The sequence below is a fragment of the Pelodiscus sinensis genome, chromosome 13, assembly GCF_049634645.1.
Source record: "Pelodiscus sinensis isolate JC-2024 chromosome 13, ASM4963464v1, whole genome shotgun sequence".
Taxonomy (NCBI): Eukaryota; Metazoa; Chordata; order Testudines; family Trionychidae; genus Pelodiscus; species Pelodiscus sinensis.
In genome coordinates, this window is record NC_134723.1 from 44274179 (window position 1) to 44288593 (window position 14415).

Sequence of the window (14415 nt, forward strand, 5' to 3'; positions counted from 1 at the left end):
GTCCACTGGCACTGGGGACAGTGTACATGCACCACAGTCCAGTCAGCAGTGCATGTACATTGCATGTTGACAACAGGATACCATATCAGGAATTAATACCTCATGCATTAAATCAGGCATCTGTTTGTTTTGCCCTCAATATTTTGTGAATGATGCTTCTGTCCTTATGGAACCAAGTCTTACTGCTGGCCGGGGAGGATACATTGACTCATGAAACTTCTGAACCATTTATTAGCCCTATCTCAACAAACCCAACTTTGCTGCGTTGAACCAAATTCTTTCCAACCTCTCTTAAAACCAGCCTCACGTGGCAAAGGGCAGCATTGATCAGAATCATGCCTGAAATTCACTGTGAAAGGGAAAAGGAAAATGTAGGGGGATGAGCCCAACTCCAACCCCACTACTTCAAAATGTCCTTGCTTTCCACCTGTCTGGACCTCTCATCACAAGAGCCTGTTTGTCAGGCACCTCTCCCTTAATTTTCAAAAACCAAGACTTCCAGCTCAGTGGAGACTTTCCACTGGGCCATAAACCCCATTGCTTGACTTGGGTTCAATTCATCTTTCCCACTCATCTTTAGTTCACCTTACTCAGAAGCACAGGGGCTTTACTGTTCTAAAATGTTTTGGCAACGAATCTCTTGCTGTACTCTTGCTCCTGCTCTCCTTTTAACCTTTTGTCCCCTGCTCTTCTGCCACTTCCCCTCCTCACATTTCCTTTCCCACAAGCAAGTAGACTCTGACCTGACAAAAATAAGGCAAGGCAGAAAGGAACAACATTCAGAGATGGTGGAACCACCCGTAAAGTTACTGAGGTTCCCCAAGGTTGCATTCAAGCCTAGACATTCCCCAGAATCACATGCCACAAACTCTCAGCCCGGGAAACTCCAGTCACTGTGGCATGAAGATGCCCCTGTAAACCAAAAATAAAAGCAGCACATTGGCCGTGTAAGCTGAACTCAGTTTCTTTCCAGAGTCTCTCTTTTGTCCTCCTGTTTGGCATCACTAACCTCTGAAGGAACTTTTCTGTCTCAACAAGAGATTTACAGATGCCAAATTGTCCATGAAGTGAGGAGAAGGGAAGGGGGGGGATTCTCCCCAGTTGAAGATACTTTAAATATTTGGCTTCCTCAGTAGCCACAATTACCGAGAAGAAAAAAAATACCTAGCTTAAACACAAAGAGTTACTGAACCAAGAGTGATTAGCATTAGCGTTAAGCTTTCAGGGCTTTTTCCTCTTATTGATTCTAAACAGAATAAATCCGTAAATGATAATAGTGCTCAATTTAAATTACTTACGGCAAGCGCCGCTTTTCAGCCTTCATCAAACAATCATGCTATTCATTCAACTCCATTCTGTGTGGACAAAGCAAATTAATGTGTATAAAACAGTTGTAATTCAGGCCAATTTTCTACAAATGTATTTTATGTAGCACACAACTGCTTTTCATTGACAGAGATTTTAATTAGACATATAATGCTATGCACATTTTCTACCCCAATTGTACCTGAAAATACCCTCCGCCCGACAACACTGCCCACGCAGAAGCAAGCAACTCCCCCACTGTTACAGTATCCAGAACTTTTAAGAGACCAGAAAGAAATGTCAGTTAAGTGGGGATGGGGATTGTTTAAAATGCTTACAAGGGCACCGAGATATTCTGAGGGCGCAATTTCCTCAGCCCACGGAATTGGTAAGTCCTGTTCCTCATTGCTCCAACTCAGAATTAGTAAATATCCCGGCTCAAGAGCAAGTCAGGGAGCACCATTGCAACCCCATACAGTCTGACATTAACATGAAAGCCTCCAACCTAAAACAGTTATTTCCTGAGCAACTGATTTTTCTAGGTTGGCAAAAAAAAATCAGAGTGGATTTTATTCCCTTGCACAAACCTCTCTCCAGCCAAAACACATCTACAGCTTTCTGAGCTGGACATGGCTAGGAGGCCAGAATGCTGCCTCTTCAGAGAAATTAGTTTATCCGGGAAAAAGGGATGCCTTCAAGCAAAAGAAGTTCCAGAAAAGAGTTCCTTGCCTCCCATAACTCATTCTCTTGAAATGCCAACAGACCTAGGCCTGGAGTAGTTCCTGTCATGGGTCACCATGGAAACCATAGGCAGTCTTTGCCTTCATCTGCAGAGAGGACCTCATAAGAAAACTTCCATGCTGGCGAAGAAGGAAATACCTTCTGGGTCTGCAGACAGACCAGACTTAATTTAAAAAAAGTCATCTCAGCCTAGGATTTACCTCAGACATTGTCAGAAAATGGCTTCTCCATGGAATATTTCAAAAGTGGGGGGAAATGTTTTTTGTTTAAATATTCTGCTGAAAAAAAATTCCAATCTCATCTTTTGGCCAAAAATATTTGGGAATGGCGTTTTCAGTCTTCGGATAAATATTGAAACGTTCTTCAGGAAAGCAGACGCTTTCCAGGAAAGAGGGGGGGAAAGGAGGTTGGCGCAGGAGGGGGTGGAAAACCAATTTTCCATCAAACATTTCTGAATGAAAAATTATGCTCTGCCCTATCTCTCACTTATGCCTGAAAGTCAAATTTAGGATTTATCAGTTATCTCAACTCGAGGGAAACTGGCAGGTTTTGAGGACTGTGGCTACATTCCAAAATGGCTGCAGACCAGAGAACTTCAATGGAGTATTTATTATGCAACATTTACCCAGCCATAAGAACTACTGTCTCTGGCCATGATTCATAAAGTGTCAACCAAAAAAAAGTTATTCCCAGAAATGACCTATCAACTCTGGAAACAAAGAAGCTGATAGTAAGTCTTTGTTCCAGGAAGCACTGCTCCCAGGAGGTGGAAATTCAGCAAGCGACATCAAAATAAAAGTGTATTCAGCAAGGTATCTGCCTTTGGCATCCAACTTTTAAACCAGAATTAAAATACTATGATGTATACATGTGTGTCAACTTTGCAAGTAATGAGAGCACTGAATGTATCAAGGTTCATCTTTGTGAATGGTGAACATCCAGCTAACAGGATAAAACGGAGACCTATTTGGGACTGATAAAGCTCATTTAATTACTGTGATTTAATCTAAAATAAAACTTCAAATGAGTCCACATTTTTATTTTTAAAGAAGCTTTTCTTTCCTATTTATCATAGGAGTTGCCACCATTTCTCAATGGCTTTAGACTTGGACATGCACATCTGAAATGGCCTGAAGTTACAGTCATGTGTGTGTCCCGGGGACCCCTTGAACAGGCCGAGGGCATGGGTTTCTCCACTCTTGGCAGCTGAAGCCCCACGCGAGTGGAGAGGGCAAGCCTTATGCACCCCTGGGTTGAATAGCTGCATAATAATTCACCAAAGGGTGGCATTTGAGAGGCAGTACAAAATTACTGCAAGAGGGATGCATGCATAATATTTATGGAGTTAAGTATACTGAAAATTATGTCCAGAAAGTGCTGAAGTTAAGGCAGATCACCACAAGGTGACATACCTTGGGAATATTTCTTTCCAGCTAGAGTAGCTGACACCTGTCTCACTGTCTGGCCAAGCTGTGTATTGTGTGCCTTGCACCATAGGCCTATTTGCATGCAGGTGCAAACTGACAGATTCCAACATCTGCAAGAGAAGAAATCTCTAAGAAACAAAACAGCAGAGGGGGGTTGCTTCCCAATAAAGAAAAAGAACCTGCTTGTATATCCTGGTGTACCCTCCCTCAAAAAAAATAAAGAGAGACAGACAGACACTGAGACTAGGTCTACACTACAGAATTTTTGCACAAAAATAGCTGGTTTTGCACAAAAACTCGCAGAGTGTCCACACCTCAAGCACGTTTTTGCGCAAGTAAAACAAAAAAAACAGAGGGGGGTTTCCTCTTTCTATGAGGAATAACTACCTCTTGCGCAAGAGCTCTTGCGCAAAAAGGTGTGTGGGGATGGGGAACGGGTGTTTTGCACAAAAAGAGGCAATCAAAAAAAGCCCAGGTGCCCAGATGGCCATTCTGTAAATATCAATCAGAGTTTCCTTTCCAGAGAGCATCCATGCAGTTGATGCGCGCTTACGCAAAAGTGTGTAGCTTTTTCAATGTGCTTTTGTAGCGTGGACACTCTCTTGCGAAAGAAATCTGTAGTGTAGACATAGCCTGAATCCTTCACTTAACAAGGCCAAGCTGACAGCTTGTCTCATGAAAGACAGACAGCCAACCTGGCAGCAAAGCTCAGTAAGGATTTCGGGTGACTACAACTTTTAGACGTGAGACGATCTTCTTAACCAAGTCTAGGCTCAAAAAGCACAAGTGGTCATTTTGTTTTATACGGAGCCATTTGTTTCTAATGTATCTACTGGCTATTACTTGAATCTCTGTGCTTTCTTAAATAAACTATACGTGATTTCACTGTAAACACATCTAAATCCTTTTAATTAAGTGGACCAGTGATCCAGGGTGGAACTTGTAAACAATAAATATATTTTACTTACATTTCCAAGTACAGGCAGTCCCCGGGTTACATGGATCCGACTTACATCGGATCCCTACTTACAAACGGGGTGAGGCAACCCTGCACTAGCTGCTTCCCCCCAGCAGACCAGGGAGACGCGAAGCTAGCGCTCCCCCCCAGCAGACCAGGGAGACGCGGGGCAGCTTTTCTCAGCAGACACCTCAGCTTGAGAATAAAGGACTGAGGGAAGTGAGGTGTGGGAGAATAAAACTGAGCTCTGGAGAAATGTTTGGCTAGAGTTTCCCCTACAATATGTACCAGTTCCAACTTACATACAAATTCAACTTAAGAACAAATCTACAGTCCCTATCTTGTACGTAACCCGGGGACTGCCTGTACAGTATAGAGAGCATGCAAAGCCATTAACTGTATGAAATTTCAGTTTGTACTGACTTTGCTAGTACTTCCAATGTAGCCTGATGTAAAGTTAGGCATCTACCCAGCAGCGTTATTTCAGAATAATGGCCATTATTCCGAAATAACAATGCAAATACCTGCACAGCAATTCCATTATTTCAAAATAAATTTGGAACAGACAGCTTATTTCAACTTCTGCAAACCACATTCCATGAGGAATAATGCCTATTCCGAAACAGCTCCACTGCTGCTATTTCCAAACAGCTCCTCTCCGGGACCATTCAAAGTAATTACTCCCCAGTGTGTTCTGGGGCTCTAAATTGAGGTAGAACGTCCACATTAGGAAAGCCGGCCTTGGATTAATTTTGAGGCTTCGCTGTAGTGTAGACGTGCTATTTTGAAATAAGCTACTTCAGAATATTTCTTCCAAAATAGCTTATTTCAAAATAAGCGTGCAGTGTAGATGTACCCTGGATGAGTTGATGTACCCCTTGGAAGACCCTTTACATTCCTCCAGGCTACTCTTCAAGAACCACTGGTCCACCACGAGCCTGTGCTAGAACTCAGCATGCAGGCCCACCCCCACCCCTGCAGCTTTGGCTCTGCTCCCATCCAGACGTAGGGTCTTGCCCCTCCACACCCAGTGCTCCAGCCAAACTCGGGAAGTGGGTTCAGGGGTTTGCCCTGCTCTGCTAAACTGGCGCTTCTGCTAGGAAGCGGAATCGGAGGCTCACAAGCCCCCACGCATTGCATGGCTACAGCGCCAGGTGTGCATAGGGTTGCCAGATGATTGAAACAAAAACAACTCCCTCTCCCCCCCCAAAAAAAAGAAACATCAGGAAAAAATTCTGTTGAAGGACAAAAAAAGGGGGGAGACCAAAGTTGTTGAGCAAAAATAAATAAATAAAACAGCATTAAAACAGCATGTCCCCTTTAAGAGTGAGTGCAGGGATAGGAACAGAGGAGAAACTGAGCACTAAGACCCAGAGCGTTGCTTCCCCTTGGTCGGCAGCCATTTTGTGCCGGCAGCCTTGCGGAACCAGGTAAGCATGGGGGCTGGGGTCGGGGGGGGGGGGGGGGGGGCTGAGGGTGTTGGGAGCCGGGGGCGAGCTCGGGGGGAGGCTGGGCACTTAAGTGTTTGTAGGGATGCCAGGCATTTTCGCCTCCTAGCAGGGTGCCACGGGCCGGATCAAATGGCTTGGTGAGCCGGATCCTGCTGCAGACTGTATCTTGCACACCTCTGTCCTCATCCCACTTCCCCATGGGAGCATCCCGTGAGCAGAGTAGGGCAAGACCCTAGTCCCCCTCTCTGGCAGTAGTGCCTGGCACCAGGGAAGCAAAGCATGTCCACATTTTTATGCTGGGCCCTCATTTTTATAGAGGCTCCTGGCTGGAACATCTCTCTCCCAGTTTCAGCCCACCTCCATCATTGCCTGCCCACCTGAAGTCACGGCTCACCCACCTGTCCCATCCTGGCTATGCCACCGACTGACAAACCCTGAGCGCCCAAGGGGACCAGGGGTCGGACACTCCATGAAGCAGCTCTGAGGTTGGAGTGTGTCTCTTGCTCAGCAGCAGCGAGCTGGCTGTCCACATTAGGAAAGCCTGCGAGGTCTAGAGGGGAGTGCTTGTGCTGCGTGTGACCAGGAGAGTTGAGAGTCCACCCACTGCAGGCAAAGACAAGTTTTCCTCACTCTCTGGGAAGATGGCAACAAGATACCTGACAACACTGAGCAACCAGGAGAAGGATCACACCATCATGAGAGATTTGCCGCAGATCTCTACAAAAATCTAAACGATGTTCACAAAGGGATACAGGACAGACCAAGAGCAGTGATTATCATCTTCATTTCGTGACAGTTTATGGCCTACCAGCTACCGACACTAAAAACCAAAGAGGTTTGATCAGTGTCCTAAAAGCATCTGAAACTCAGTCTGGCATGTAGCAAGAGGGAATCAAGCCCAAAGGGAACAGATAGAAGAGCATGCCAGTAGAGGGAAGATGGGCTTGTGATAGACCTATGGCCATTCAGGGCTTTTTAGAGGACTCTCAAAATTATCCTGGCCTGCTGTGCTTAAGTAAACATTAATCTCACATTGTAAATTAATGGAGACGCAGTCTGTTTTGGCCGCAACTAGTGATACAATTCGTGCTGTACATAACAATGAAGACCAACTAGCATCTCTGAAACAGAGCTCACATCGGGATTCCAGGATATCAAATGCAAACATGCTAAATAGTAAGAATTTAAGCCAGAGGTAAATATTAAAAAAATAGGAGTGGTTGAAAGGCATGTGGGGTTGTGAGCCTCCCGAGCAATTCCAAACCTCACTCAAGTTTAAAGACAAGGAACATACGAATCAAAACGACATCTGCAGAATTCAGCATTTTGCTCTTCTGATGCCTCAGTCCAAAGCCTGCTGACCAGCAGGAGTTCTTGCATAAACTTTAACTGACTTGGACTGAGCTTTCAAAGACCCAGATGACAACTTCTGGACTTTTCAGAGAAGGACCACAGATAGATACAGGGTTATCAGACGGAGAGTTATAGATTTAAAAAACCCAGAAGGATGACATCCTGGCCTCACTAAAGTCAATGGCAAGACTTCCTTTGACTTCAACAAGGTCAAAATTTCATCCCAGGAGAACACCTTCACTTTTGGGCACGATTTTATTTTCTTGCTCACTTGTCAGGGCTTGCATTCTACTCCCAATCTCCCTCCACATCCTTTTGAGGAGCTCATTTCAGTACTGCCTTGACCTTTCTTCCTTATTGCCCCAGCCCCAGCACTCAACGTGAGATGAATGTTTCCTTGTGAATAACTAATAAACAAAGACCCACTCCTGCTCACAGACGCAGATGAAGAGTCGAGAGCCAGAGACAATACACTAGAAGACAGCTTCCCAAACAAAAGATCATCCCTTCTTTCAGATCCCAATGTAAACAATTCAAATATAGGTTGAACCTCTCTGGTCGGGGCTCTCTGGGCCGGCAAGATCTGTGGTTGATGGACCAGAGAGTGTCTAGACCAGACAGCAGCAGGGGCCAGCTGAGAGTCTGGGGGCAGTGGCCCCAAGCCAGTCCAGCAGCCAGGGGACCAGAAGCAGAACTGGAGCCCAGCCCCAGGGCCAGTTCCACAGCCAGCAAAACAGCAGGAGAGCTGGCCGGGAGGCTGGGAGTGGAGCCAATCCCGCAGCCGGGGAGGCCAGCAGCCTAGAGCCTAGCCAGTGGTCCCACAGTGGAGGGGGGGGGGGAGGGAAAGAGAGACAAAACAGGGACCGGAAAGTAGCTGGAAAACATCCAGGGAGCTCAGTCAGTGGCTGGAGCCGGCAGCGAGCTCAGCAGCTGTGAGGGGAGCCTGACCCAGAGGCAACAGCAGAGGGGCCAGAATTGACCATCCCTAGTCTGTCAAACTCCCTCGCTCGAGATCAGTTAGTTCCCAAGGGTGCTGGGCCAAGGAGGTCCAACCTTTATACCTCTCCTTGGATCTAACACTTTTGCCTATTGCTTAGATTAGCAAGTAAAGTGTAAAGGTAAAATGCTTCTGTTTGCTGCAATGATTCTGATACACAAGTGACCTTTTCCTTTTCTTTCAAAAGGACTGCCAGGCATGGCAATTAAAGTGTGCGAGCGCTGGTGGAAGTTAAAAAGTAATGGATGTTTAATCTCTTGGGGGAAATATGTAAGATGTGCACTGGGATGTGTTTACTAAAGATTTCACTAATTCAAATAAATCAAGTTAAAATTACAGACTAGGCTGTCTGTCACTTTTCTGAAAGCCTTTCATTCAGAAAAAGCAAATAAAAATGGTAAGTTCATTTGTCCTTTGCTTTTTGACTTGGAATGGGACTGACATTGATGTTGTCGTGAAAGACATTAGTATTTAACTACTTCAAGAAATTCATATTACCACAGTGTCCTCTAAATTGCTGTAATTATGTTCGCCACATAAGTTGCTATTAGCAACTGTAAAAACTTATATTACTGGCTTGAAGTGGGCAGAGGGGGGTATTGTACTGAATTCTTTAGTACTACAGCCACTTAGAAATGTTTGAAATAAAATGATTTTTTTCTTTCTAAAAAGGACTTCTGCAGTCTAAAGAATATATTGTTCATTGTAAACAAAGCCACTAACAGCCAGCGTAGCTGAAAAATAATTGCTGAGTTTTATTATTGGACGTAAATTCTTCTCAGAATACTGAACTTATCCCTCAATCACGACTTTCTAGCTTTTGAGCTAAAATTCCCGATATGGATTTATTATGATGTGTGTCATATTTAAAATAGATACTAATTCATTTGCAGTATCTGTGAAAAGAAATAGGAATTCAATATTATTATTTTATTTTGCATATAATTTCCAAATTTGTTGCAATATAAAGATCTAAAATAGCACATTATTTTTCCTTCCAATGAACAGACTTGGAACATAACATCTTTAGTGCTGAAGCTTGCATATATATTTTATAAGGACATAACTGAAGCACTGTACTATGCAATGCCAATACATCTCAAAGCAAAGCTTTTCTTGAAGGATGGATGACTTTCCCTCAAATGTGTAAAAACCAATAAAATATGAAGAGACAATATCTGCTTTATAAAACAGAACTCCTGGATTGTAGCATTAGCTCAGAAAAAAAATTAACTGGGTTGAATTGATAAATTCTGTAACAAAAAATGAAGTCAAGTTGGGGAGCGCATTAATAGATGATAATCTTCAGGGGGTTAAATACTTGTTCCTCCAAAATATCCATAATGATCATTAGCAACATGCTTCCAGATCCTGAATGAGTCATGAAAAAGTGCAGTGAAAAAGATTTGATATAGGTGTACCTAATGATGTTGCTTTTCATATCAGCCTTGTCAAATAATCACATGAAAGAGAACAAGACAGCTCTGTGTGACAATGTGTTAACTCTAGAAAGGAAGGCGAGCAAAAGGTCAGACCTGGGCAAGATTCCCAGGATCTAGGCTCAATTTGCTCTAATTGGTCAGTTCACAACTGCTCTGTGCCTCAGTTTTCCTATCTATAAAATAAAGGACTCATATTTCCCAACTTTGAAGGGATGAAGTGGGGATTAACTTGGGTTTTGGAAAGCACTTCCAATTTAACTTCGATACCGATACCGATACACAACACAACACAAAACATTCATTTCAGTAACTCAAGTGCTGCAAGTTTTAGGGACAAAATTGTCTCTCGCTATTAAGAAATCTGTCTTTCCCACTTCACTCTGCCTTATAATCTGTGTGTATTCCTGTCAAAGTCAAACCAAACAGTTTTTTTGAAACTTGTCAGACACATAGATGAACGTAATGTGTTGGGGGGAAAGTCAACGTGGTTTCTGTAAAGGGAAACCATGTCTCATCATTCTACTAGAATTATTTGAAAGGGTCAACAAGCATGTGGACAAGAAGGATCCAGTGGATACAGTGCACTTAAATTTCCAGAAAACCTTTTACAAGGTCCCTCACCAAAAGCTCTTAAGCAAAGTAAAGTGGTCATGGGATAAGAGGGAAGGTCCTCTCGTGGACTGATTATTGGTTAAAAAATAGGAAACAAGGGGTAGAAATAAATGGTAAGTTTTCAGAATGGAAAGAGGTAACTTGTGGTGTCCTACAAGTGTCTGAACAGGGACCAATCTTACTCAATATGTTCATAAATTATCTGGAGAATGGGCTAAAATGTGTGGTGGGCAAAATTTCCAGATGATATTAAACTGCTCAAGATAGTTAACAAAGCAGACTGGGAAGAACTTGAAAAGAATCTCACAAAAGTAGATGACTGGGCAACAAAATGGCAGATGAATTTTAATGTTGATAAATGCAATTGGAAACCTAATTCCAATGACATGCATGAAAGGACGAAGACTAATTTAGTCATCACCACCCAAAAGCGAAATATTAGAGTCACTGTAGATACTTCTCTGAAAACATCCAGTCAGGGTGCAGCATCAGTCAAAAAAGAAAGCAGAATGATAGGAAGCATTTAAAAGGGAATAGAGAATAAGACAGAGAATATATTTTTGCTTCTATATAAATCCATGATATGCCCACATCTTGCATAGTATGTGCAGATGCGGTCACCTCATCTCAAAAGAGGTATCTTAGTATTGGAAAAAGATTTAAAAAAAAAGATTAGGGGGTTTGAATCTCTGCCATATGAGGGGAGATTAATAAAACTGAGAGTTTGCATCTTATAAAAGAGAAGACTAAGAGGGGATATAATAGAAGTCAAAAAATTCATGACAGGTATGGAAAAAGTGAATAGAAAAAGTTATTTAATTGTTCCCATAGCATAAGAACTAAGGGTCTTGGTCACCAAATGAAATTAATAGGTAGCAGATTTAAAAAATAAAACAAACAAAGGGACGTTTTTCTTCACACAGTGCACAGTAAACCTGTGGAACTCCCTTACAGAGGATGTTGAAGACCAGGATTTTAACAGGGTTCAAAAAAGAACTAGATACATTGATGGAGGTTAGGTCCATCAGTGGCTATTATCCAGGATGGATAGAAAAAGTGTCTCTAAACTCTGTCAGAAGATGGGACTGGACAACAGGAGAGGGATCACTTGATAACTTGTTCTGTTCATTCCCTCTGAGGCACCTGGCCTTGGCCTCGATCGGAAGACAGGATATGGGATTAGATGAACCTTTGGTCTGACCCATATGGCCAGTCTTATGATCTTAAACTTTAGGAAGAAGAGTACAAAACCTATTGCTATGAATCAGGACTAAGAAAGGAAACGCTAAAGATCTTCAGTTTAAACTCAAGTTCCCTGTCGTATTGTCTTCTCGGGGAAAACCTTACTAAGTAGGAGTTTATCCCATTATTTCAGTGGACTAATCTGAGTAACATGGCTTGAGAAGTCACAAGTGTCATAACAATGTTTCTGTACACAATACTTGGCCTTTTTTTTTTTTTGCCTAACAATAGTTGTTAGAATCAAGTCAGCCAGCAACCATAGCAAAAGCCTGCACATTCCTTCCCAAGCATTTGAGGTTCCTCTCCCCTTTTGGCACTGATGCAATAGCACATCCCTATTCAGCGCAACACAAGATTAGTTTTAGGCACATGCTGTGTTAAAGTGGGGCCTTCAGTCCTGGTCCCGCAAACGCTTAAAACTACTCACATGCACAATGCATGCGAATCATTCTCTTGACTATTCAAGAAGGAAAAGTTAAGCATATGCCAAATTTTATGCAGGATCAGGACCTTATTTCGTCTCTTGCCCCAGTCCCCAATCAAGATCTTAGTGTTCCTCTTAGCTTTTGTTGTTTTTCAAGCTGTAGTGTAGCATCTAATATCCTAGCATAGATTAAGATAGCATTTAAGACAGCATCAATTATGATCCTTTTCCACCCATTAACAAGTTGGAGGGGAGCACATGGTCGCAATGGGATTTGATGTTTTGCTTCGCTTTTTGCTTGCTGCCTTTTTTGTGAACCATGGGATCTAGACTTCATTCAATTCTTGAGTTAATTTTTCTACTGCATCTTAAATCCCCCGGAGAGGATGGGTTTAGACTAGAGAGAGAAAATGTGTTTGGTGGAGCGTTTCATTGCCTCACGTTTCTAGATCAAAACTAAACAATTAATGATTTATGCACACAGATTGAATATCCACATCATGACGTCATGTTAATCTAGAGATGCCAAGAGGCTCCATTTTGTCAAACAAATGTAGATTAGCTTCAATGACTCAGATTACTTTATCCTAGGTGTCAGCATTTTCCTACTGACCCTCACTCAAGTGCATGTATAGTGGATAAGTCTTACCTGAAATGCCGAATAAGAGTCACTGGATTTCCAGCGTGCCTACTTAAAGCAGTGCAATCAAACAGAATATAGATCCGGAGTGTTGAAAGTCTACACAACTAGTTCAAGGTTACTCTTAAAATCAGGATTAGTTGCATTGAAAGCCCTTCTCCAGTTACAGTACCTAGCCCTCACAGTTATATAGAAAAAGCTTAAATATAAACCCTGACTCAAAAGCCAGAAGGCAAATGATTTATTACTATGTGATATCATACATAGACACACATCAAACAGGTGTGCATGCACACACATCTGAATGTGTTCATGATTAAGCGGATATGATTTTGGATGCTAGCTCAGGATTTTTGAACCCTTGGGCTGGCAATACCGACTGACCCGGGCAGCTGCATATTTTGCAACTTTGCAAACTGCTTGATCTACTTTTTGGTTCTTATACCAGAATGTTTCTCACAATGGGTTTCCAAGGTTACAGATTTGACTCACTACATATGTTATTTCATCTTTTTAGCAGTTTACTCACTGTAACATTTTGCCTGACTACATGAAAAATCAATCATTTTTTCCTACGCCACCATTTGCTATGAGTTCTTGTACTAAGTTGTATTTGTTCCCTAAGAATGCCTTAGACTCACAGAAGAAAGAGGAAATATAAAAGTTATGTGTCAAATCAGGAGCTACCGTAGCAATTTTTATATTTGTTGTCACTTTGTACTACTTTTGGGGTGACTATGCTACTCAGCTTTGTTTGGTTGATCTTGCACTTTAGAAAGCACTGTGCAATATTTCAGAGCAGGCAAGAGACAGAAGATTAGCCATACAGAAATGGTGTAGCCTTATGGGAATCTGATAGAAACCCTTGTGTATTATTCCTTAACACTTATGTTTATCAAAATTATACAATGAGGTCATACGCATTTCACCAACATCCTGCATGTTGAACTTCCTGCACAGTGTTACATATATTTGTTGTGAGGACTTTTTAAAATAACTCTATTGTGCTGTACATGACTGATATTTTTATCCCTCTTATAAAAGGTAAGAATGGGGTGCTTTTAAACCAGCCAGCAGAATTGTGCTAACAATTTAACAGCTCACAAAAATCTTTATTTGCCTGCCATTTCCCAGAATAAAAAATAGCACAAAAACTAGCAAAATCTTACTCAACCCTCAGAAAATAATTGTAGGCAAGTAGAATTTTTCCCAGCTTATTTTAAACTCGCGTGCTGGCTTTATGAAATGCTGTCATAGTCGCTACTTCCATTTGTCTGGGGGCAAGGTGTAACAAATGAGATTAATAATTGTAATAATAAAGTAACTTGCATTATAATAGTGCCCAGTTGAAAGCAGGGCCCTGTACAAACACATAAGACGACATAATCTCTGCCTTGAAGAGTCAAAATAGAAAAAAAGATGGGAAGAGGTAGACAGAGGTGAAATGATTTGCTGAAGGAGACACAGGATATGACAACCAAGACCAGAACCTTGCTCACCTGACTCTTCATCCTGTGGTATGGCTACTGGACCCTGGGATGCGGACAACCATTAATATAACACCTGTGGATAAGAGATATTATATTACATTACTGATAGCAGGATAAGGCAAATGTTACCAAACAATATCTTAGTGTGCTCGTTCTTTCTGCAACTCTTCAACATGTAGCAGTTCTCCACCTAGATTTCCTTGTGGAAGTTGACTCAATCCTCTTCCCTAAACTCATCAAATCTCCTTTCCCAATAGGCATTTTCATTTCAATTACAGGCAAGTGGAACACAGATGAATCATCATTAAAGTCGTGGTGCTAACATTGCAAAGG